We start from the raw sequence: 26,573 nt of genomic DNA, 5'->3' as shown, positions 1-26,573 counted from the left end.
TCCTTACATGGTTGACCTTTTTTTGCACTTTATGTAGTCCTTTGTGCCATGGTCTTGTATTACTGTGTACCACATGGTCATGAAGAAATTTTGTCCACTGGACATGTTTAAAAAAAAATCTGTCTTACATTTTATCAAAAGTCAACTCACAAGTGAACAGAGGAAAGGATGAACAGGTTAATAGTTTTTCTATAAATGGAAATTTGTACATGCCTTATAGTTATTGAACCTTTTAAGTATAAATATGCAGCATTCCAAATACACTTTAAGTAACCAATAAATACTGATGGCAATGTCCCTTGAAAATAATTCTTTAATTAGGTATTTCAAGTAGCCTTACAGGGCAGCATGGTGGTGTAGTGGTTAGCATTGTCACCTCACAGCGAGAAGGTCCTGGGTTCGAGCCCAGTGGCCAACGAGGGCCTTTCTGTGTGGAGTTTGTATGTTCTCCCCGTGTCTGCATGGGTTTCCTCCGGGTGCTCTGGTTTCCCCCACAGTCCAAAGGCATGCAGGTTAGGCTAACTGGTGGCTCTAAATTGACTGTAGGTGTGAATGGTTGTTTGTCTCTGTGTTAGCCCTGTGATGACCTGGCTACTTGTCCAGGGTGTACCCCACCTCTCACCCATAGTCAGCTGGGATAGGTATGACATGGAAAAAAGTGGGCGTGTCTCTTGTTTAGATAATCAACTTCCAGGAATCTTAAGTCATTGTATTAGAGGACTTCATAACTTTGGCAGCCTTACAGTGTGACTGTGATAAGTCTGAACTGTCACCACTGAGAAAATTACAGAGCACAGCTCTGCTTAAGGGAATGGAGGGACAGTTGGAATGGATTGTGGAGTTTGTTTACCCTCAAACTTATTCCATGTTTTCTTTATCTACTTTTGAATCACATTTGCAGGATTATTCTTGAACCTTACCACTTTTAAGCTCTGGCTGAGCTGAACTTTGAAGATTTGATTGGGGTGCAACATTTGGGGAGGCCTCCCCAGCTTGTGTTGCCTTGTCTACGGCCATTGCATCTTGCTGATCTGCCTGTTCTTCATTTGAATTGGCTGGTGATGTTTCAGGAGGAGCTGGGACAGGAGTGTTGGTGGATGGTGATTGGCTCTTGAGAGGGCCATGGCAAAGGGGCAGGACTCCTGCACGTACAGCCACTTTTTCAGGCAGCCTCTATGGAAAAAGTGACTGCAAGGTGTGATGACTGCTGACTTCATGTCCTGCACATAAAAGAAAAAGAGAAAATAAAATTCAGCATGAGTGGAAAAAGAAGCTGAATTGTGCAGGAACACAAAAATGCCAAGGCAAAATTTCCTCTGATGAAAATAATACTTTGTGATTTTAGAACTAACATTATCATAATAATTGTAACAAGTGTCTAAGTAGGTGGACCACAGAAGCATGGCAGGCCAGAACTGAGTTCTCAACAGACTCGTTTATTACAGCTTTTCAGCTTAATATTTCACACACACACACACACACACACACACACACACACACACACACACACACACACACACACACATATATATAAGTATCCAGGTTGGGGAGAAGCTCCCTTCCTCTGCTCTCCCTCTCCTCTTATAGGGCATGGTCACTGAGGAAGACACACAAACACAGGTTAATTCCCGTCAGGTGCAGTGATTCCACCACTTACCTTCCCTGACTCCGCCCTCCATTCACAGACCGACGCTTGACCACGCCCCTGCTGCCACATACCCCCACCGCCCGACTCAGGCCGGGCAGCCGTCCAGCCTGCAGCCGACTCCCCCCCCGACGGGAGAGGAAGTCCGCCACAACCCTCTGCGCCCCCGGCCTGTGGACCACCTCAAACTTAAATGGCTGGAGTGCCAGATACCAACGGGTGATCCACGCGTTGGCATCCTTCATGCGGTGGGCCACTGCAGGGGCGCGTGGTCCGACCAGAGGGTGAAAGGGCGCCCCAGCAGATAGTAGTGGAGGGTGAGGACCGCCCACTTGATGGCAAGACATTCCTTCTCTATGGTGCTGTACCTGCCCTCACGCACAGACAGCTTGCGGCTGATGTACAGCACTGGACGGTCCTCCCCCTCCACCTCCTGGGACAGAATAGCCCCCAGCCCTCTGTCCGATGCGTCCGTCTGTAAAACAAAGGGGAGAGAAAAGTCAGGGGAGTGTAACAGTGGCCCCCCACATAGTGCAGCCTTTACCTGAGAAAAAGCCCGCTGGCATTGCTCCATCCACTGGACCGGATCTGGTGCCCCCTTTTTAGTGAGATCAGTCAGCGGGCTGGTGATGTCTGAATAATTAGGTATAAACCTACGATAGTACCCAGCCAGCCCCAGGAACTGCCTCACCCCCTTTTTGGTCTTGGGCCTCGGGCAGGCTGCAATCGCTGCTGTCTTATTGATTTGGGGATGCACCTGCCCATTGCCCAAGTGGAAGCCCAGATACCGTACTTCCACCTGCCCAATCGCACACTTCTTTGGGTTGGCTGTGAGCCCCGCTCACCTCAGCGACCCCAGGATGGCCCTCAGGTGTTCTAGGTGCCGCGGCCAGTCATTACTATAAATAATAATGTCATCTATGTATGCGGCCGCATAGGTGGCATGGGGGCGGAGGACCCTATCCATAAGCTGCTGGAACGTAGCGGGCGCCCCAAACAGCTCAAACGGAAGTGTGACGAACTGATGTAAGCCAAATGGTGTGGAAAAGGCCATTTTCTCTCGGGATAGTGGAGTCAAGGGGATCTGCCAATATCCCTTTGTCAAATCCAGTGTCGAATAAAAATGAGCCGTGCCTAGTCGATCGAGCAACTCCTCAATACGAGGCATTGGGTACATGTCAAATTTAGACACCGCGTTGACTTTTCTATAGTCCACACAGAACCGGACCAACCCGTCGGCCTTGGGAACCAAGACCACCGGACTGCTCCATTCACTGTGGGACTCCTCAACAATGGCCATTTCGAGCATGGCCTCGTTCTTCCCGAACCACCTTTTTCTTGTGTTCGGGTAGTCTGTAAGGATGGCTGCGCACTACCACCCCTGGGGGCATCTCAATGTGATGTTCTATGAGGTGGGTGCGGCCAGGCAGGGGCGAGAACACGTCAGAAAATTCTGTTTGCAACCAGGCGACCTCCACGAGCTGGGTCGGGGAGAGGTGGGCTCCACAGGCGACCGGAGCCGTGGGTAATGCCGATTATTTTATTTATTTTTTAATTTTTTCCCTTTTGAACCTCCGGCCCTAGCTCCGCCTTCTCTGGAACCACAGACACTAGTGCCACGGGGACCTCCTTGCTCCAACGTTTTAACAGATTGAGGTGGTATACCTGTAACGCCCCATCCCTGTCCGTTCGCCTGACCTCATAGACAACGTCCCTGACTCGCCGTGTGACCTCAAAGGGTCCTTGCCACCTGGCGATTAATTTAGAGTTCGACGTGGGCAATAACATGAGTACTTTGTCTCCCGATGTGAATTCCCTAAGGCGCATGCCCCTGTTGTACAGGCGGACTTGACGTTCTTGAGCCTACCGCAAATTCTCCTGGGTTGTGTGTGTGTGTGTGTGTGTGTGTGTGTAGTTTTGCGCGCAGGTCAATAACGTATTGAATTTCATTTTTGCACGGGGAAGGTCCCTCCTCCCAATTTTCCCGCAGCACATCTAGGATGCCACGCAGTTTACGCCCATATAATAATTTGAATGGGGAGAACCCCTGGAGGCTTGTGGGACCTCTCGCACTGCGAAAAGCAGGGGTTTGAGCCATTTATCCCAGTTATGTGCGTCCTCACTTACAAATTTTTTTAATTATGTTTTTGAGGGTGCGATTAAACCGTTTGACTAAGCCGTCCATTTGTGGGTGATAAATGCTGGTGCAGATCGGCTTGATTCCCAATAACCCATACAGTTTGCGCAGTGTGCATGATATGAACGTAGTGCCTTGATCAGTCAGAATCTCTTTGGGGATTCCGACTCAGGAGATGACATGGAAGAGTGCTTCTTCAATACTACGTGCGGAGATATTGCAAAGCGGCACTGCTTCTGGATATTGCGTTGCGTAGTCCACCAGAACTAAAATAAAGTGATACCATCGTGTTGAGCGATCTAATGGCCCGACGAGATCCATCCCAATTCTTTCGAACGGGGTCTCGATTAATGATAGTGGGCGCAAAGGCGCTTTTGGGATGGCTGCTGGATTTACTAACTGGCATTCGCAGCATGCCGTACACCACCTACGGACATTGCTGCGAATCCCTGGCCAATAGAACCGGGCCATTATTCAGGCTAGTGTCTTATCCTGCCCTAAGTGTCCAGCCATGGGATTAAAGTGAGCCGACTGGAATACCAATTCCCGGCGGCTCTTTGGGATCAAAAGTTGGGTTATTTGTTCCTTAGTTTGAGTGTCCTGCGTCACTCGGTATAACCTATCCTTAATAATGGAAAAATAGGGGAAGGACGGGGTGGCGTTTGGCTGGAGCATTTGACCATTGATTACTCTCACTTGGTCAAATGCATGCTGCAGAGACTCATCTCGCGATTACTCTAATGGAAAATCCACGAGGGATTCCCCGAGAGAGGGAGGAGGAGCCTGCTGCTCCTCACTCTGATGCAGTGATGATGTAGATGGCTCTGTGACAGCTGCTCCCGCCAATGCCACACCAGGACCTCCCCCCGCTGAACTACGGCAGGACCCACTCTTCACTAAGTGCATCATTACATCCCCAAATCCTGACCAATCAGTCCCCAAAATTATAGAGTGGGTAAGGCGAGGATTAACCGCCGCCTGTACTCTAAATTTCTCCCCTCGAAACAGAATGTGGACTGACACTAAAGGGTAGTTGTGAACATCCCCATGCGCACACAACACCTTCACCAATTGTGCTCTCCCCAATGCCTCATCTTGCACCAGGCTTTGGTGGATTGAGGTCTGATTACAGCCGGAGTCCACCAAAGCCTGATACGTATCCCCTTGGATACTCTCCGGTATGCGATACGTTCCGTCCTGATCGAGGGCGGTTCCTGGCACGTCAGGGATCCGAACCACCGTGCCCACCTCCATCGCCGAGCACTGATGCTGGAGGTGCCCCGGCTCCCCACAGCGCCAACACACCAGCCCAGGCTCTCTCTCTGCACCAGTGCTCCTGATATCACTCACCTGAGGGGGGGAAGACAGACACAGAAGTAGGAAACAGTAGGACACCGCGGGTGCGGCGGGCCGGCTGGGGTGGAGCCGGCCCCCACCTCTGCGGTGGGGGAATGGGGCGAGGGAGAGGAACGGAAGGGGGGAGAGAGAGGGAGAGGGGAGGGGAGAAGGGGAGACATGCTGTCCTGCCATTGGAACGGCCACCATATGGTCCTCTGCCAGCTCAATGGCCTGATCCAGCGATGCGGGGCGATGGCACTGGACCCACTTCGTGGTTCCTTCTGGAAGTAAAGCGACTAACTGCTCCAGCGCCACCAGATCGATGATCTCCTCGGCGTCGCGGTTGTCAGCCCTCAGCCACCGGCGGCAGGTGTCCCGGAGTTGCTGGCCAAACGTGAACAACCAGCCGACCTCCTCCAGGTGCAGCGCGCGGAAGCGCTGCCGCTGCTGCTCTGGAGTGCGACCCATGCGCTGGAGGACGGCCCTGCGGAGGTCCGCGTAGACCAGCTGGCTGTCGGCGGGGAGCTGTAGCGCGGCCAGCTGCACCTCACCCATGAGCAGGGGGAGGAGGCGCGCCGCGCGCTGTACCACCGGCCAACCCCATGCCTCTGCTGCCTGCTCAAAGAGACCGAGGAAGGCCTCGGGGTCATCGTGCGGGCCCATCTTCGTTAGGGTGAGGTGGGGAAGGCCCGCAGCGGTGGAGGTGATGGACCCTGCTGACGCAAGTAGGTGCCAGAACGCCTGGCGATCTTCCTGCTCCGCCAGCACCAGGGCCTCGAACCTTTGCTCCTGTTCTTTCTGGAGGGCGACCAGCGTCTGGTGCTGGCTCTGTTGGGCCATGGCGAGGGCATGGATCAGGTCCTTAAAGGGGGAGGACTCCATGGGGCTGTTCTCTCCTGCGCGCCGTCCTGGGTTTCGGCACCACTGTAACAAGTGTCTAAGTCGGTGGACCACAGAAGCACGGCAGGCCAGAACTGAGTTCTCAACAGACTCATTTATTACAGCTTTTCAGCTTAATATTTCACACACACACGCACGCATATAAGTATCCAGGTTGGGGAGAAGCTCCCTTCCTCCGCTCTCCCTCTCCTCTTATAGGGCGCAGTCACTGGGGAAGAGACAGGTTAATTCCCATCAGGTGCAGTGATTCCGCCACTTACCTTCCCTGACTCCGCCCTCCATTCACAGACCGCTGCTTGACCATGCCCCCGCTGCCACAATAATGTACACTAACACTTTATTATCTGTAAACTATGGTTCTGTGTTAAACAAAATACATGCTCCCATTTATACAGCACCACTTCTAGTACTCCACACGTTTACCCTCAACTGATAGTTTCTTAGCTTGGACAAATGGAACAGTATTGAAGGTGAACAGGAATCTTGGCAAGTGCTGAATATTATGATACAGAGTCTAATGGATTATTAACATATGCCTAATTATGAACAAGAACCAGTGCCATTGACAAATTTGCAAAAATCCATCTCTCTTTGCTCTTTCACATAAATGCACATGCTCACACACCTGATAGCAGATTGCGCAGATATTATTGTGTTGCTGTAATTGCAGTGCTGAGGCCATGGGCAAACTTTGAATCTTGTGTACAGCATCACGACACAAGAGGAAGCTCTGCCAACTGAGCTGTGCCCACAGCCACACATTGTAGTAGGCATACAGCAGAATGATGGTGGAACCCATCACAGTCTAATGTCCAAAGAGTGTTACATACACACACACACACCATAGGCCGCCACAAACTCCAGCAATCTATAGGTGCTGTTCACAAAATACATGATCTCATCCATGTTCTCCACTGGAGCCCTGCATAGCTCCTCCACCATGAATAGCATATAGATCAGCAGGGTACCCAGCATCTACAGTACTATCTATCTTTTTAAATAGAAAAAATAGTGTGTGCACCTGAAGTGAGGTAAGGATGCTGGAGGAGATGATGATAAGCAGCCAGAAGTTCATATGAAAGAACTGGCAGATCATCTAGGCAGGAAAGATCAGCAGGAACAGCTCACTGCTCAGAAGGGTTTCCATAGACTCCTATAAGAGACACAGATGCATACATTATAATAAAAATTTCATGACTATGATGAGTACAAATCAATGGGGATGACTCCAAGGCAAAAAAGTCTGCTCATTATTAATTTTTGTCTTAAATACCTTTAAAACTTATTACAACCAGAAAGAATGCTACTGAAGAAAAAACACTTTAGACATTTTACCTTGACCCTGCTTTGGATCAATTCAAAAATCTAACGAGTTCATCTCCTGGTGACCATGATAATTCCCTACATGATAAATCCTATAAACATTCAACCACTCATCCTGAGACACTGCACTATCAAGAATCATGGATTAATGGATGCTCAGACAAACTAAAAATATAATGCATCCACCACCTATTGACATAGGCATAAAAAGTATCATCCACCTGAGCTTTGTTGGACTAGACCTGAATTTTCGACTATTCAGATATTTGTTCATTGGGTAGGTATTGATCTTCAATTTTGGGATTCAGATATTTGTGTGGGGTTTTTTTTTCTTTTCTGCTAAATGTAGGCCATCAAAAAATGCAAACTGCAAATACATTTTGTCAGCAGATTCCTGTACTATATTTATACTTTTTAATTGCACTGTTAAATGTGGAAATATATACCATTTCAACTTGGGTACTTGACATTCCTCTCACTCACAGCAGTGAACATCATGGTTCAGTTCAGCTTGTCTGTGAAAGAGAAGATGAAATGTCAAAGACTTTAGCTGTGTGGGAACATTTTAAACTGAGTGATGATGAGACAAGCAGTGTGGCAAATATGCAATTCGAAACTGGCCTACCATGGTGGCACAAGCATGGAAAAATCACCTGAATGCTGTAAGTAGGCTATTGTTTGACAGTGTATCAAACGAAGACCATACCAACAAGCAAATTTAGCCAAGCTGAAGTCTGTTGTCCAGTTGCAATGATTAAGCTGCTTTATCTGCTGTTTAAACAGTAATGCTACACATAATGAAAAATGTGCTCTTGCTTTCCTTGGAAAATAGCTGCAACTGATCCATTTGCAACACCAAACCTTTTGGAAACTGTTTATTCAATAAAAATCACAACACAAACAACAATATTATAGAATAAAATAATCCTTAAAAATTAATCCCTTTAATTAAACTGAAAGACACATGTTGTAGCTCCATGCTGTCCATTTCAGCCGATAACAGAGAAATGTCTAATTGAGTCCTTTCTGAGTCATGCTCTGCATCAAAAAATCATCCTGAACCCTGCCAAGCTGCTGCTGATGTAAAGTTGACCATTTGTTACTTCTCTAAATCATGGGGGGGGGGTGCTAATGCCCTCTACCCAGAGATGGGTGAGCCACCTCCCCCCAGACCGTGCCCTTGAGTGGGAGACTGTGAAATCACTCATTTTCAAATATATGCTGTGGCAGTGGGGGCATGGCCAAGCGTCAGTCTGTGAATGGAGGGCAGAGTCAGGGAAGGTGAGTGGTCATGTCACTACACCTGTTGTCAATTAACGTGTGTTTGTGTGTCTCCTCCAGTGACCGCGCACTATAAAAGGAGAGTGAGAAGGGGAGGTCGGCGCCGAGGGCTTGCTGCTAGCCTGTGTGTGTGTGTGTGTGTATGTGTGTGTCTGTGAGAGAGAGCCTGAGTTGTGTGCTGAAAAGCAGCATTAAAGAAAATAATCAAGTCGCAAACAACCGCCTGCCGTGCTTCTGTGCTCCACCCACATCAGAGTCTCGCTACAGTGGTGCTGAAATCCGGGAAGACTGCAGAAGGGAACAGCCCCATGGAGTCCTCGCCATTTAAGGACCTGATCCATGCCCTCGCCACAGCCCAGTAGAACCAGCACCAAGTGCTGGTCGCCCTCTGAAAGGAGCAAGAACAACGGTTCGAAGCCTTGGTGCTGGCCCAACAGGAGGACCGCCAGGCGTTCCGGCACCTGCTCACGTCGGTGGGGCCCACGACCGCCACCGGAGCGGACCCTCCCCACCTCACCCTAACGAAGATGGGTCCACACGATGACCTGGAAGCCTTCCTCGGGCTCTTTGAGCAGGTAGCAGAGGCATGGGGTTGGCCAGTGGACCAGTGCATGGTGTGCCTCCTCCCCCTGCTGACGGGCAAGGTGCAACTGGCCATGCTGCAGCTCCCCGCTGACAGCCAGCTCATGTACACGGACCTTTGAAGAGCCATCCTCCAGCATGTTGGCCGCTTCCCAGAGCAACAACGGCAGTGGTTCTGCTCGCTGCGCTTGGAGGAGGTCAGCCGGCCATTCGTGTTTGGGCAGCAACTCCGGGACACCTGCTGGCGGTGGCTGAGGGCAGATGACCATGATGCCGAGGGAGTGATTGACCTGGTGACACTGGAGCAATTCGATGCATGACTTCCAGAAGGAATGGTGGAGTGGATCCAGTGTCATCGCCCGGCGTTGCTGGACCAGGCAATCGAGCTGGCAGAGGACCACATGGTGGCCGTTCTGACGGCATGTCTCCTCTTCTCTCTCTCCCTCTGCTTCCTGTCCTCGCCCCATTCCCCCACCATGGAGGCGGGGGCCGGCTCCCCCCCCCAGCCGACCCGGCGCACCTGTGGTGTCCTTCCGTTTCCTCCTTCCTTATCTGTGTCTCCTCCCCCTCAGGTGAGTGATGTCCGTAACACCAGTGCAGAGGGAGAGCGTGGGCCGGTGTGCTGGCACTGCGGGGAGCTGGGACATCTCCAACATCAGTGCTCCGCGATGGAGGTGGGCGTGGTGGTCCGGGTCCCCAATGCGCCAGAAACCACCCTCGATCAGGCCAGAGCGTATCAAATACCAGTAAGTGTCCAAGGGGATACGTATCAGGCTTTGGTGGATTCTGGCTGTAACCAGACCTCAATCCACCAAAGCCTGGTGCAAGGTGAGGCATTGGGGAGAGCACGAATGGTGAAGGTGTTGTGTGTGCATGGGGATGTTCACAACTACCCTTTAGTGTCTGTCCACATTCTATTTCAAGGGGAAAAACATAGTGTAAAGGTGGCAGTTAACCCTCGTCTCACCTACTCACTAATTTTGGGGACTGATTGGCCAGGGTTTAAGGAATTAATGACACACATAGGGGGCGGCACGGTGGTGTAGTGGTTAGCGCTGTTGTCTCACAGCAAGAAGGTCCGGGTTCGAGCCCCATGGCCGGTGAGGGCCTTTCTGTGCGGAGTTTGCATGTTCTCCCTGTGTCCGCGTGGGTTTCCTCCGGGTGCTCTGGTTTCCCCCACAGTCCAAAGACATGCAGGTTAGGTTAACTGGTGACTCTAAATTGACCGTAGGTGTGAATGTGAGTGTGAATGGTTGTCTGTGTCTATGTGTCAGCCCTGTGATGACCTGGCGACTTGTCCAGGGTGTACCCCGCCTTTCGCCTGTAGTCAGCTGGGATAGGCTCCAGCTTGCCTGCGACCCTGTAGAAGGATAAAGCGGCTAGAGATAATGAGATGAGATGAGATGACACACATAGTAAAGAGTGGGTCCTGCCATAATTCAGCTAGGGAAAGCCCCAGAGTAGCATTGGCGGGAGAAGCAGTCACAGAGCCATCTACGTCAGCATCGCGTCAGGGCGATAAGCAGAGTGAGGAGCGCCCCGCCCCTCCTCCCTCTCTCAGGGATTCCCTTGGGGATTTCCCGTTAGAGCAGTTGCGAGATAGGACTCTGTGGCATGCATTTGACCAAGTGAGAGTAATCGATGGTCAAATTCTCCAGCCAAATGCGATGCCAGCTTTCCCCTACTTTGCTATTATTAAGGATAGACTATACCGAGTGACGCAGGACACTCAAACTGGCGAAAAAGTAACACAGCTGTTAATTCCAAAGAGCCGCCAGGAATTCATATTCCAAGCGGCTCACTTTAATCCCATGGCCGGACACTTGGGGCAGGATAAGACACTAGCCCAAATAATGGCCTGATTCTATTGGCCAGGGATTCACGGGGATGTCTGTCAGTGGTGTGTGGCGTGCTGCGAATGCCAATTAGTCAATCCCGTGGCCACTCCAAAAGCGCCTTTGCTCCCACTCCCTTTAATCGAGACCCCGTTTGAAAGAATTGGGATGGATCTCGTCAGGCCATTAGATCAGTCAGCACGGGGATATCACTTTATTTTAGTTCTGCTGGACTATGCAATGCGATATCCAGAAGCAGTGCCTCTCCACAATATCTCAGCATGCAGTATAGCAGAAGCACTCTTCTGCTTTATCTCCCAAGTCAGGATTCCGAAAGAAATCCTGACAGACCAAGGCACTACATTCATGTCACGCACACTGCACGAGCTGTATGGGTAACTGGGGATTAAGCTTAGCCGCACCAGAATCTGTCACCCACAAACAAATGGCTTAGTAGAATGGTTCAATCGAACTCTCAAAAATATAATTCGGAAGTTCGTAAGCGAAGATGCACGTAATTGGGATAAGTGGCTTGAGCCCCTGTTATTTGCAGTACGAGAGGTCCCGCAAGCCTCCACAGGTTTTTCACCATTTGAATTGTTATATGGGCATAAGCTGCGTAGCATTTTGGATGTGCTACGTGAAAATTGGGAGGAGGTACCTTCACCTAGTAAGAATGAAATTCAATATGTTCTCGACCTGCGCGCCAAACTCCACACACTCACGCACTTAACCCAGGAGAATTTGCAGCAGGCGCAAGAACGTCAAGCCCGACTGTACAACAGGGGCACGCGCCTTAGGGAGTTCATACCGGGAGATAAAGTACTCATATTACTATCCACGTCGAGCTCCAAATTGGTCGCCAAGTGGCAAGGGCCCTTCGAGGTCACACAGTGAGTCAGGGATGTCGACTATGAGGTGAGGAGAACAGACAGGGGTGGGGCATTGCAAGTGTACCACCTCAATCTATTAAAACGTTGGAATGAGGAGGTTCCCGTAGCATTGGTGTCAGCAATTCCGCAGAAAGCAGAGCTGGGGCCGGAGGTTCAAAAAAGAAAATTGACATCGCCCACCGCTCCGGTCCCGTGTGGAGACCACCTCTCCCCGACCCAGCTCACGGAGGTTGCCCAGTTGCAGACAGACGCATTGGACAGAGGGCTGGGGGCCATTCTGTCCCAGGAGGTGGAGGAGTGTCCCGTGCTGTACATTAGCCGGAAGCTGTCGGTGGGAAGGCAGGTACAGCATGATTGAAAAAGAGTGCCTAGCCATCAAGTGGGTGGTCCTTGCCCTCCGGTACTACCTGCTGGGGTGCCCTTTCACCCTCTGTTCAGACCACGCGCCCCTCCAATGGCTCCACCGCATGAAGGATGCCAATGTGTAGATCACCCATTGGTATGTTGCACTCCAGCCATTTAAATTTGAGGTGGTCCACAGACCGGGGGCACAGATGGTGGTGGTGGACTTCCTCTCCTGTCAAGGGGGGGAGTCGGCTTCAGGCCAGATGGCTCCCCGGCCTGAGTCGGGCGGTGGGGGTATGTGGCGGCGGGGGCGTGGCTGAGCGTTGGTCTGTGAATGGAGGGCGGAGTCGTGGAAGGGGAGTGGTCATGTCACTACACCTGTTGTCAATTAATGTGTGTTTGTGTGTCTCCTTCAGTGACCGCACCCTATAAAAGGAGAGTGAAAAGGGGAGGTCTGCGCCGAGGGCTTGCTACTAGCCCGTGTTTGTATGTGTGTGTGTCTGTGAGAGAGCCTGAGTTGTGTGCTGAAAAGCAGCATTAAAGAAAATAATCAAGTCACAAACAACCACCTGCCATGCTTCTGTGCTCCACCCACATCGGAGTCTCACTACATATGCTAATTGAGACTCATAGTTCATAGGAGTTTACAGATGTCCTGCTATCTACAACTCCAACTCAGACAAGATCAACTGTGAGCTACTGGACTTTAGATAAAATAAAACTACCTGTCATCTACAGTAGTTCTCTGATGACTCTGCTATTGTGGGCTATATCTTAGATGGCGATGATGGCAACTACAGAGAACTGACAAGGAACTTTGTGGACTGGTGCCAACAGAACTCCCTCCAGATCAATACAAGTAAACCCAAGGAACCGGTGGTGGATTTCCACAAGATGAGGTTCTCTTCACCTACCCCTGTGAACATTCAGGGAAAGGACATTGGAATCATTAGGAGTTACAAGTACCTGGCTGTTCATCTGAACAATAAACTGGACTGGACTGATTACACACATGCCCTGTACAAGAAAGGCCAGAGCAGACTCCACCTGCTGAGGAGGCTCAGGGCCTTTGGAGTTCAGGGTCCACTTCTGAACTCTTTTTATGACTCCGTGGTGGCATCAGCCATATTCTATGGAGTTGTCTGTTGGGGAAGCAGTATCACAACAGCAGAGAGGGAAAAAACTGAACAAACTGATTAGGAAGGCAGGATCTGTCCTGAACTGTGCACTGGACTCAGTGGATATAGTGGGGGAGAGGAGGATGTTGGCTAAGTTGTCATCCTTAATGGCGAACACCTCCCATTCACTGCAGGAGACAATAGCAGCACTGGGCAGCTTCTTCAGTGACCGGCTCCTCCATCTGCTGTGTGTTAAGGAGAGATACAGCAGCTCCTTCCTCCCTACTGCTGTGAGACTGTACAACCAGCACCTCACCAAGCACAGCACCAGACACTCCTCACAATAATGAAGAATACTGTCCAGATCACTTCTACATCCATAGAAACCCCTCTGAATGTATACTGTGTGCACTGACTATCAGCATCAGTACTTTACAGCAAACTGCTAGCTACACATGGTCAAAATGGGTCTTGTGCAATATACCTACTTACTTGTGCAATACTACCTGGGTAATACTGGCAATACTACCTGTGCAATACTTACACGTGCAATTCCACCTTTGTAATACACTTATGCTAACTGTATATCTGCAAACCTGTTAATTTATGCAAATTTGTTAATTTTTTATCTCTAAATTTGTAGTTTATTTCTTTTATATATTTCCTTTTTTGTATACTTGGTACTTTTGCACTACTCCTTCACCGCTTTATCTTTTTCTCTTTATATATAGTTTGCTGCTGTAACAATGTAAATTTCCCCTTGTGGGATAATAAAAGGCTATCTTGTCTTGTCTTGTCTACTTATGTATACCCCCACTCTCACTTATATCAGAATGCAAGCAATCAAAGGAATAGGACACTTACAGTGCTCAGCGTAAATGAGTACACCCCCTTTGAAAAGTAGCATTTTAAACAATATCTCAATGAACACAAACAATTTCCAAAATGTTGACAAGACAAAGTTTAATATAACATCTGTTTAACTTATAACATGAAAGTAAGGTTAATAATATAACTTGGATTACACATTTTTTCAGTTTTACTCAAATTAGGGTGGTGCAAAAATGAGTACCCTAATTTGAGTAAAACTGAAAAAATGTGTAATCTGTTATATTATTAACCTTACTTTCACATTACAAGTTAAACAGATGTTATATTAAACTTTTTGTCAACATTTTGGAAATGTTAGGGTTTTGCTGGGATTCGAACCTGGTTCGTTGGTGTGATGATCCAGCAAACCCCCACTAGGCCACCAGGGGAATGACTCAAATGCAGAGGCGTGAGGCGGAAGTAGAAAAAGTAACAAAAGGTTTATTTATACTATGTACACTATATACAATCCAGGGCAAAAAAAAAAAACAAAGAGTATAATTCAAAAAGAAAAAGGCAAAAATGCAAAAGCTCAGAAGATCCACAAAACACAGTACAAAGGAAACTGGAGATAAACATAACAGCACAAAGACTCCGTGACAAGAGGACTGAACTCAGGGGTATAAATACACAAACTAATTAAGGACACAGGTGAAGATAATTAGGACTAACAGGCAATTAACAAAAACACAAAACACAGGAACAGTGGCGGCCTCTAGAGGCCAAAATAAACAAGACACGAAAAGGAAATAACAGCGGCCTCTAGAGGCCAAAACAGTCCAAGTCCTAACAGGACCCCCCCCCCTCTAGGAGTGTCTCCTGACGTTCCCAGGGCGATCCGGATGGGCCGAATGGAAGTCCCGACACAGTTCTTTATCTAGGACATCCCGAGCAGGAACCCAGCAGCGCTCCTCAGGACCATAGCCCTCCCAGTCCACCAGATATTGCAACCCGCCGCGGACCCGGCGGGAGTCAAGCAGGCGATGCACAGTGAACACAGTCTGCCCCTGGAAGATGCGGGGGGGTGGGGGGTTCCTAGGGGCAGGGGCATATGTAGACGTCAGTACAGGCCGCAACAGGGAAACATGGAAAGTGGGGTTGATCCTCAGAGTCCGGGGCAACTGGAGCCGGTAGGAGACAGGGTTCACCCTGCGCACCACCTTGAAGGGGCCAATGTAGCGAGGAGCAAGCTTGCGGTTCTCCACCCGCAGCGGAAGGTCCTTAGTGGACAGCCAAACCCGCTGCCCAGGGCGGAAAGTGTGTGCAGGTCTTCTGTGGTGGTTGGCCTGAGTCTGGTTGGTTCTGGAGGTCTGTATGAGGGTCTTCCTGACCTTGCTAAAGGTCTTGCGACACCGTCTCACATATTGGTTGACCGAGGGCACCCCCGCGTCCTCCTCCTGGTCCGGGAACAGAGATGGCTGGAACCCGAATTGGCACTGGAATGGCGACAGCTTGGTGGCCGATGACTGCAGGGTGTTGTGGGCGTACTCTGCCCATGGCAGCCAGGTGCTCCATGATGTCGGGTTATCCATAGCCAGGCCTCGCAGGGTGGTTTCCAGGTCCTGGTTGAGCCTCTCCGTCTGACCATTGGACTGTGGGTGAAACCCAGAGGAGAGGCTGGCAGTGGCTCCGATGACCTTGCAGAACCCGTGCCACACTCGGGAGGAGAACTGGGGCCCTCGGTCTGAGACGATGTCCTGTGGAAGACCAAAGACTCGGAAGACATGATTAAATATAAGTTTCGCTGTTTCAAGAGCAGAGGGGAGTTTGCACAGAGGTATGAAGCGGCAGGCCTTGGAGAATCTGTCAACAATGACCAAAATGACCATGTTACCTTGTGACTCAGGGAGACCCGTGATGAAGTCGACTGCCACGTGGGACCAGGGACGCCGGGGAATGGTCAGAGGATGCAGGAGACCCTGGGGACGCTGTCGTGGGTTCTTGGTTCTGGTGCAAACCTCACAGGACAGGACAAATGACCTTACTTCCTGCTCCATGTTAGGCCACCAGAAGCGTCTTTTCAGGAAGTCCAGGGTCCTCCGAGCTCCCGGGTGGGCGGTGAGAGGGGAAGAGTGACCCCACTGGAGAACCTTGTCCCGGGCTTGATGTGGGACATACAAGAGGCCCGGTGGCCCCGTCCCAGGACCGGGGTCCTGGCGTTGGGCTCGTCGAACAGCCTCCTCAATACCCCAGCGGACAGGGGCCACAATCCGGGACACCGGGATAATAGGCCCGACTTCATTCTCCCTGTTAGTGGCAGAGAACAGCCTGGACAGTGCGTCAGGTTTGGTGTTCTTGGAGCCGGGACGGTACGAGAGGGTGAAGTCAAACCGACTGAAAAACAGGGCCCACCTAGCCTGTCGAGGGTTTAGTCTCTTGGCTTGCTGGAGGTACTCCAGGTTCTTGTGGTCAGTCCAAACCAGGAATGGATGTTGCGCTCCCTCCAGCCAGTGCCTCCACTCCTCAAGGGCCAGTTTGACCGCTAACAGTTCTCGATCCCCCACATCGTACCGGGACTCCGCAGGACTCAGGCGGTGGGAGAAGTAAGCGCAGGGGTGCAGCTTTCCTTCCGAACGTTGAGAGAGTACCGCGCCGACACCACTGTCCGAGGCGTCCACCTCCACGATGAATGGTTGGGAGGTGTCCGGGAGGACCAGAATGGGTGCCGTGCAGAAGCGGGCCTTGAGGTCTTTGAACGCCTTTTCTGCCTGAGGAGACCAGCCATAAGATCCACCTGTCCCTTTGGTGAGGTCTGACATGGGTGCTGCCACAGAACTGAAGTTCCTGATGAACTTGCGGTAGAAGTTAGCGAATCCTAAGAACCGCTGAACCTCCTTAACGGACTTGGGAGTAGGCCAGTCCCGGACGGCCAGGGTCTTGGCAGGGTCCATTTGGAGTTGGCCTGTCCGTACAATAAATCCCAGAAAGGAGACCTCGGGAACATGAAATTCGCATTTCTGGGCCTTGGCGAACAGATTGTTCTGTAGCAGCCTCTGGAGAACCTGGCGGACATGGTGGCGGTGCTCCTGCACGGTCTTGGAAAAGATAAGGATGTCATCGAGGTAGACAAAGACGTACAGGTTAATCATGTCCCTTAAGACGTCGTTGATTAGGGCCTGAAAAACAGCTGGTGCGTTGGTGAGTCCGAAGGGCATCACCTGGTATTCGTAGTGCCCAGACGGGGTGTTAAAGGCAGTCTTCCACTCGTCTCCCTGTCGGATACGGATGAGGTGGTATGCGTTCCGTAGGTCCAACTTGGTGAAGACGGTGGCGCCTTGGAGCAGGTCGAAAGCAGTGGACATCAGCGGAAGGGGATATCGGTTGCGCACAGTGATCTTGTTCAGGCCCCTGTAGTCAATACATGGTCGAAGCCCCCCATCCTTCTTGCCGACAAAGAAGAAGCCGGCACCAGCAGGTGAGGTGGAGGGTCGAATGAACCCAGAGACCAGGGCGTCTTTGAGGTATCCCTCCATAGCCTTGCGTTCTGGCTGAGAGAGGGAAAACAGTCTGCCACGAGGAGGGGTAGTCCCAGGGAGCAAGTCGATGGCACAGTCGTAGGCCCGGTGCGGAGGAAGAACGGCGGCCCTGCTCTTGCTGAATACCTCCTTGAGATCCCAGTACTCTGTGGGAACTTGAGATAACTCGGTGAGATCAGGGGGCTCGGCAGGAGACACAGGAGAGCTAGAGAGCAGACAAGAGGCATGGCATGCAGGGCCCCATTCCACAACCTGGCTTGTTACCCAGTCTATGCGAGGGTTGTGGCGAGTAAGCCAAGGAAGGCCTAGAATAACTGGGAACTCAGGTGAAGGAATCAGGTGCAGGGATATTTCTTCCTTGTGACCTTGAGACTGGAGGAAGACTGGAGAAGTAACTTGAGTGACTCTTCCATCACCTAACGCTTGGCCATCGAGGGCAGACACAGACAGAGGGACTTCAAGAGGTGCAGTAGGTATATTGATGCTTTGGGCGAAGTGAATATCCATAAAGTTCCCAGCCGCCCCTGAGTCTATCAAAGCTTGACAAGAGTGGACAGACTCACCCCAGGAGATGGAGACCGGGATGTAGATTCCTTGGCCAGGGAGTCCGGGAGAGAGGGTAGGCCCCGTCACAACCCTCCCTCAGCTGGACGGGGCGGTCCTTTTCCCAAGAGTTCGGGACATGATGCTCAGAAGTGACCAGGCTTGCCACAGTAGATGCAGCACTTGTCCCTCCTTCTGCGCTCCCTCTCAGATGCGGAGAGGCGAGTACGACCCACTTGCATGGGTTCTGGACAGTCACTGAAGGAGGTAGACGGTCTCCAGGTAGAGGTAGGGAGGCTGGGGGGGCTCAAGGCTTGGTGGCGTTCTCTCATCCTGTTGTCCAGACGAATAGCATGTGAGATGAGGGTTTCGAGGTCACTTGGGCATCCAATAGAGGCCAGACCATCCTTGATGGGGTCAGACAGACCATGGTGGAAGGCTGACACCAGGGCAGTCTCGTTCCATCCACTTACTGCTGCGAGTGTTCGGAATGAGATGGCGTAATCTGCGACGCTTCCTCCTTGCCGGATGGACATGAGCTTTCGGGCTGCGTCGGTACTGATGTCTGCCTGATCGCAGACCCGAAGCATCTCTTCAGAAAACAGCTGGAAATCAAAGCACTCAGGTCCCTGTCTTTGCCAGATAGCAGTAGCCCAGGCTCGCGCCTTACCAGCTAATAAGGTGATCACAAAGGCAATCTTGCGGCGATCCGTAGTGTAGGTGGTAGGCTGAAGCTCAAAGGTGAGTTGACACTGGGTAAGGAACTCTCGGCACTCACTGTGCTTGCCGTCATACCTCTGTGGTGCAGGAAGGCTGGGTTCGCGAGGTGAAGAAGGCAGCATGGCAGGAGGCACTGGAGCTGGATCAGGAGCAGGATCAGGAGATGCAGGCAGAGATGTCAGCTGTGCCAGGGTTTTCCCAATTTGCTGAAGCAGTTCCTCGTGGTGAGCAAGGGCCTCACGTTGGCTGGTGAGCGTACGTCCATGAGCGTCCATGGTCGCTCCGAAGCGTGTCAAAGCTGCCATAATTCCCTGAGGGTTGGCCGGGTAGACAGTTGAAGCAGCCTCTGCTGAGTCGGTCATGACGGAGTCTTTCTGTTAGGGTTTTGCTGGGATTCGAACCTGGTTCGTTGGTGTGATGATCCAGCAAACCCCCACTAGGCCACCAGGGGAATGACTCAAATGCAGAGGCGTGAGGCGGAAGTAGAAAAAGTAACAAAAGGTTTATTTATACTATGTACACTATATACAATCCAGGGCAAAACAAAAAAAAAAAAAACAAAGAGTATAATTCAAAAAGAAAAAGGCAAAAATGCAAAAGCTCAGAAGATCCACAAAACACAGTACAAAGGAAACTGGAGATAAACATAACAGCACAAAGACTCCGTGACAAGAGGACTGAACTCAGGGGTATAAATACACAAACTAATTAAGGACACAGGTGAAGATAATTAGGACTAACAGGCAATTAACAAAAACACAAAACACAGGAACAGTGGCGGCCTCTAGAGGCCAAAATAAACAAGACACGAAAAGGAAATAACAGCGGCCTCTAGAGGCCAAAACAGTCCAAGTCCTAACAGGAAATTGTTTGTGTTCATTGAGATATTGTTTAAAATGTTACTTTTCAAAGGGGGTGTACTCATTTACGCTGAGCTCTGTATTATGAATGTTGACTTCAACAAATAATTAACCCTGAAACAAGTAAGTAAAGAGCAGTGTTCTCTCCAGGTATTTCAAATAGCATCCTGGTAAACTGTCATTTTGAAATAGCATTTTGCGTCTTGAAATAGCATCAAAATCCACCCTATATGTTTTGTAAATACATTCAGTCAGTAAACAGGAAGCTGATGTGTGACAGAGCTGAAAATGGTATACATGTTATAGACCTTCAAGCTGAAACTCAGTACCAAATATCAAGCAGTTCTGATTTGTAGTTGCTGAGAAAAATGTTACGAAAATGTTGTAAATCCATGCTATGTTTCATAAGCACATTCAGTTGGTAAACAGGAAGTCAATGTGCAACAGACCTGAAAATGGTATGCATGGTATAGAACCCCAAGCTGAAATTTGGTACCAAGTGGCTATGATTTGTGGTTGCTGAGAAAAAGGGTGTTTCGGATGAACGGAAATACAGCAATACGGACGGACAGAGGTAAACCAGTATGCCCCCCCCCCTTTGGAGTGGGGGTATAAAAAATGCTAATTAAACAAAGAAAGCAGTGATTCCTAAATATACTTTGACTTGGGTTCATACCAGTGGCGGCTGGTAGTCTTTCAAACAGGGGAGGCTGGTCGGTTACGATATTTCCAGATTTTAAAAGAAAAAAGAAAAAACACATCAATTTTGCCCATACTCTTGCCTCTGATCTGGCTGATTGTTGGCAGGGTCACAAACTGTAAAATAACAGGTTCTTTTGGCCCATTAGCCTACTGTCCAATATACATGATGGTGGTGTTGGGGGGTATATTTTAACATTTTATATTTTAAAATTGTGGCATGTTGTTTAAAAATTGATCATTATTGAAAGCAGCTCTTTGTCAGGAACCGCAGCAGTAACAGCAGAGCGTTCTGGAATAGGCACAAGCACTGACCTTGGGGAGCCAAACATAGAGCTGGGTGCCACACATTTCATTCAATGACACTTTCCCTATATTTTACTTATTTTGACTGAGAAATGTTTTATTGACAATTTTGATAACCCTTCACTTTTAATCCAGGTCTGTAGTGTGAAATGTTCTCGGCTGTGTTTTTGTTTAAAAATGTTTTCCAAATTGTAGCTGTGTTTAATTCATATCCAGAAAAATATATATTCCAATATAATATACTCAGCATAAACATTTTAAATAGATTCTATATTTTTGGTCCATCCATGACATATTACTAAAGTAGCCTATTTACTGTTGTTGATGTGGGTCACTTGCTGTTAGCCAATTCACTTTCTCGTACCAGGAGAGCTGAAAGGAACGAGTATTATTCCCTACCTTTTTCACCAAGTCAATTTGAGGCGTTGGTCTACCCTGCTCTTTAATTTTAATTTGTTCCTCGAAAGGAAGACTGGCAAATGGCTTCGCCAAAATTAAATCAGCAATGCTTGGCATCCGTGCGCAGCTTTCTTGCTAGCTGACTAGCCCCCTCAAGTTCAAGTTCAGTCACTCAAATAAACGAAATTTCTGGAACTAAGATAGCAAACTTGACAACACTATATTTACACTTTATTTACAATGAAAATATATACAAACTAAAAAAGCTGGTAGAAACCGTATGTAATGAATGAAATCGAAATGTAAGCTGATCTCTTACAATACACCACACCACTTGCGAATCCGCATGGGACTGAACTGAAATTCACCGCTGCCTGTCTATATTTGAAACGAGCTGTCAATCAAAGAAAATATCCGTCCGCTTTCACCAATCACCAGTCTCCTCGCAGAAAGCTTTGCCATGTCCCTCCCACTGTGAGGCTGGGAGTCCGTGGGCGTGTGTTTTCGCAGTATTTGTCCAATAACCGTCTTGCATTTTGATATTGAAAGCGCATAGCTCCCAAATGCCATTGAAGTCCACTGAGGCTGGGAGTCCGTGGGACTCCGTGGGTGGGCGTTTTCACAGTATTTGTCCAATAATCATCTTGCATTTTGAGATTGAAAAGCGCATAGCTCCCAAATGCCATTGAAGTCCACTGAGGCTGGGCTGCATCGCGCTGTCACGAGGGGGAAAAACTCACGCACACATTAGGCGAACTGGGGGAAGTTGTAACGGAATGATTTCACACTGTAGTTGGGTTGAGCACATATATTTCTATGATTCTGGATCTGAAATAGCAATGTTATAAGGTCGGCTATAACATAAGCCTAGTGCAATTCATCCTACACGATGTTCGTCATTTTTAGAGGAGGCTGAGCCTCCCTCGTTGTCTTAGAGCAATCGCCCGTGGTTTATACTGTCTGTAATGAAATACAAGATTTCATGTTTTGTTTGGTCAACTTCATTTCATTTGTGAATATACATCCATTCCTGCATTTCAGGCCTGCAACACAGTCCAAAAAAAGTTGGGATGGCGCAATTTAGGGCTCATAATGAGGTAAAACAATTAAATAATGATGTGATTTGAAATGGGTGTGTAGCAGTTCCTGATATGGGTGGAGCACAGAAGCACGGCAGGCGAGAGTTGATGTTCACACACAAACACTTTATTGAGCTTTTCAGCTTTCACTCACTCACTCCCTCACTCACTCACTCAACATGCACACGTGTTGTGGTCGGGAGGGAGCCCCTTTTCTCTGCTTTCTCTCTCCTTTTATGCTCCATCCCTGTAACACACACACACACACACACACACATTAATTGACAGCAGGTGGAATGACTTAGCCACTTACCTTCCCCGACCCCGCCCTCCATTCACAGACTGATGTTTGGCCACGCCCCTGCTGCCACATACCCCCACTGCCTGACTCAAAGAACTGGAGACCAGAGGTTTCAACCGTGATACATGGAATGTGGGGTGAATGCGTCGCATGGTGAGTGGTAATGCCAGTTTGACAAAACATAGATTGATTACCTTACTGATGAGGAAGGGTTCTACGAATCTGGGAGCCAGCTTGCGGGAGATTGTCCTGAGAGGCAGATGGTGCATGGAGAGCATGACTCGCTGCCCCACCCGGTAGGTGGGCACCTTAGAGCGACGTTTGTCGGCCTGCCTCTTGGATGTTAGGGTGGAGCATAGGCGTTTTCTCAGGGCCAATGCCCACGTCCTCCTGCAGTGGTGTATGAAGGTCTGGGCTGAGGGTACGGCGACCTCCTCCTCTTGGTTGGGGAGGAGTGGTGGTTGGTAGCCTAGGGAGCACTGGAAGGGCAAGAGACCTGTGGCAGATGAAGGCAGATTGTTGTGAGCATATTCAACCCAATGTAGGTACTTACTCCAAGAACCGGCATCCCTGGATGCCATGCACCTGAGTGCCACTTCTAAGTCTTGATTTGTCCGTTCCGCCTGGCTGTTGGTTTGAGGGTGGAACCCTGATGAGAGACTACGGGTGGCCCCAATGAGTTTGCAGAAGCCCCTCCAGAACTGCGCAGTGAATTGAGGACCCTGGTCAGAGACGATGTCAGAGGGGAGTCCGTGTATGCATAAGATGTGGAGGATGAGTAGTTCAGCAGTTTCTTTAGCTGTGGGAAGCTTGGGCAGAGGGATGAAGTGGACTGACTTAGAGAAACGGTCAATGACTGTGAGAATGCATGTGTTGCCACCTGATCTGGGGAGTCCTGTGACGAAGTCCAGGGCAATGTGTGACCAGGGTTGATGAGGAGTCGGGAGGGGTCTCAGCAAGCCGGCAGGGGGTCAATTGGCTGTCTTGTTCTGGGCACACATGTCTCAGGCTGCCACAACATGGTGGGCCAGTCAGCAACTGCCTCAAGCTTGAGGGGGTCCATCTGGATCCTCACTGGGGAGATGATAAACCCCAGAAACGAGACAGAGCTCTGGTGGAACTCACTTTTTTCCACCTTGACAAACAGCTTATTCTCTAACAGGTGCTGGAGGACCTGCCGGACATGACCCCAATGTTCTTCCAGGGAGCGGGAGAAGATCAGGATGTCATCCAGGTACATGAAACTGAAGATGTTGAGATAGTCCCTTAAGACGTCGTCCACGAGTGCCTAGAAGACTGCGGGAGCGTTGGTCAGGCCGAAGAGGACTATGAGGTACTCGTAGTGACCCGTGACGGCATTAAAGGCCATCTTCCACTCGTCTCCCTTCCTGATGAGATGGTAAGCATTACGTAGATCCAGCTTGGTAAATACCTTGGCTCCCTGGAGTAGTTCAAAGGCCATGGTCATGAGCGGTAGTGGGTAGCGGTTCTTGACCATGATGGCATTGAGACCTCAATAATCAATGCAGGGGTGGAGCGACTTGTCTTTTTTTCTCCACGAAGAAGAATCCTGCCCCTGCTGGGAAGGAGGAAGGGTGGATGATCCCAGCTGCCAAGGACTCGGAAATGTACTTCTCCATGGCTTGCCTTTCGACGGGAGAGAGAGAGTAGAGTTGTCCTTTGGATGGTGCCGTCCCAGGCAGGAGGTTGATTCCACAGTCATAGGGTCTGTGAGGAGGGAGGGACACTGCTTGGGTCTTACTGAAGACAAGCTTTAGGTCCATGTATTCCAGAGGCACATGAAAGAGGTCAGGAAACTCGCTGGCTGAAGGCAGAGCAGAGTTCAGGCAAGAAGCTATGCAGGACTAGCTCCAGCCTAAGATGGAGTTGTCGGCCCAGTTTAGGTGGGGGTTGTGCTGCATTAACCAAGGTAATCCTAGAACGATGGGTATATGGGGGTCATTCATGATGTGAAGTTGGATGGTTTCAGAATGATTACTGGAAATCCTCAGGGTGAGTGGGGCAATGAGGTGGGTGATGGTGGTCAAGCCAGTGCCATTGAGTGTCAGGACAGTGAGAGGAACATCGAGAGCAAGTAGCGGGATTCCCAGACACTTGGTGGTGGCGGAGCAGATCAGGTTCCTGTCCGCCCCTGAGTCAATGAGGGCCTGGAGGTGGTGATGCTGGTTGTCAAAGATGGTGATGACAGGGAGTAACGGTCGATCAGCAGGGGGCTGGTTTCGAGCGTTGCCCACCAGGGCCCCTCGATTCACTGGTGGGCTCATCCTTTTAATGGGCAGGCTCGGCAGATATGTCCCAGCTGACCGCAGTAGAAGCAGGCCCCTGTGCTTCGCCGGCGCTGTCGTTCTTAAGCTGACACCCAAACCCGGTCTACCTGCATGGGTTCGACGGACGAGGCGGGAGATGGAGAGGAGGTGAAGCTGAGGTGAGTCTTCTCTCTCTTCCATTGCTGGATACGGGCATCAATACGGTTGGTGAGGTCTATGAGGCTGGACAGGTCCGATGGCAGTTCCAGCGATACCAGTTCATCCTTAATGGCATCGGACAAGCCGTGCAGGAATGCGTCAACCTGGGCGGTCTCGTTCCAACCGCATGAAGCCGCCAACATCCCAAACTCGATGGTGTAGTCTGAGGTAGACCGGGACCCCTTCAGCAGCTTCATGAGTTCTCTAGCCGCCTCCCGGCCACACAAAGAGCAGTCGAGAGTTCACCTCCTCTCCTTGGAGAAATCTTTGAAGTTGGAGCAGAAATGTGCATCGACGTCCCAGACCGCTGTTCCCCACTCCCTGGCCTTGCCAGTGAGAAGCATGATGGTATATGCTACCCAGGAGCGTTCTGTGGGGAAGGCCAGAGGTTGCAGCTCTAGGATTAATGAGCATTGAGACAAGAAAGATCTGCAAGTACCTGGGTCTCCATCGTAGGGTTGAGGCGCTGGGAGTCTCAGCTCGCGGAGAAAGGCGGTGGCAGAAGGTGGAGTCGGAGATGGCCGGTCAGGGGTAGGCACAGCTTGATAATGCTGCATCTGCATGGTGAGGAGGTTGAGTAAGTTGGACAAGGTGGCGAGGTTCTGATTGACTTGTCATAGGTCTTGTTGATGGGTCCCGAGGAGAGTCCCTTGTTGTTGGACGGCTGTTCTCAGATGGGCGAATTCTGCTGGATCCATGCTGGCCAGAGTGTACTGTTAGGGTTGCTGGAGGTGTGGTGAATTAGGACCCAAAAGCAGAACACGCATACAGACAGTAATCTAAGAAGCGTAGTGGGTTTAATCCAGAAAAAGGCGTGGCAAAAATGTAAACAAAACTTGATTAAGAAACAATAACAAAAATAGCCCAGGTATAAAAAGAAAATGTGAAACTTGACTTGAAAAATGAGGCAGGCAAAGACATGAAAAACACTTGAGAGAAAAAACATGAAAAAAAACTCGAGGCAAAAAACAGCTAGAGTCTACATACAAGACATTCTAGCACTGCCTGTGGCTGAGAATGGCGTTTAAAAAGGCAGCAGTGATGATCAGGAAGTGAATGCAGGTGAGCGCTTGCTGAACGGGGAAGCAGGCAGGATGGAATTCCCGTCCCGGATCGGAGCGGACATGGAAGATCCGCAAGCTCAGGAGCAGGTGTCCGGGGTGGAGTGTGACACCCCCTTTTTAGTGAGATCGGTTAGCAGGCTGGTGACATCCGAATAATTAGGTAGAAACCCACGGTAATAGCCAGCCAGCCCCAAGAACTGTCTCACCTCCTTTTTGGTCTTGGGCCTTGGGCAGGCCGCAATTGCTGCAGTCTTATTAATTTGGGGATGCACCTGCCCATGACCCAAGTGGAACCCCAGATACCATACTTCCACCCACCCAATCACACACTTTTTCGGGTTAGCTGTGAGGGCGGAAGACCCTGTCCATAAGC

General features: G+C 50.0%; 1 pseudogene; it reads right to left on the bottom strand.

Moving 5' to 3' along the window:
- Nucleotides 1-903: 903 nt before the first annotated feature.
- The window catches only part of LOC132894742 (RING finger protein 145-like), a 49,591-nt pseudogene continuing 23,921 nt past the window's right edge, over nucleotides 904-26,573 (bottom strand).

Source organism: Neoarius graeffei, chromosome 12, assembly GCF_027579695.1.
Source record: "Neoarius graeffei isolate fNeoGra1 chromosome 12, fNeoGra1.pri, whole genome shotgun sequence".
NCBI lineage: Eukaryota > Metazoa > Chordata > Actinopteri > Siluriformes > Ariidae > Neoarius > Neoarius graeffei.
This window is presented reverse-complemented; position numbering and strand designations above follow the sequence as displayed.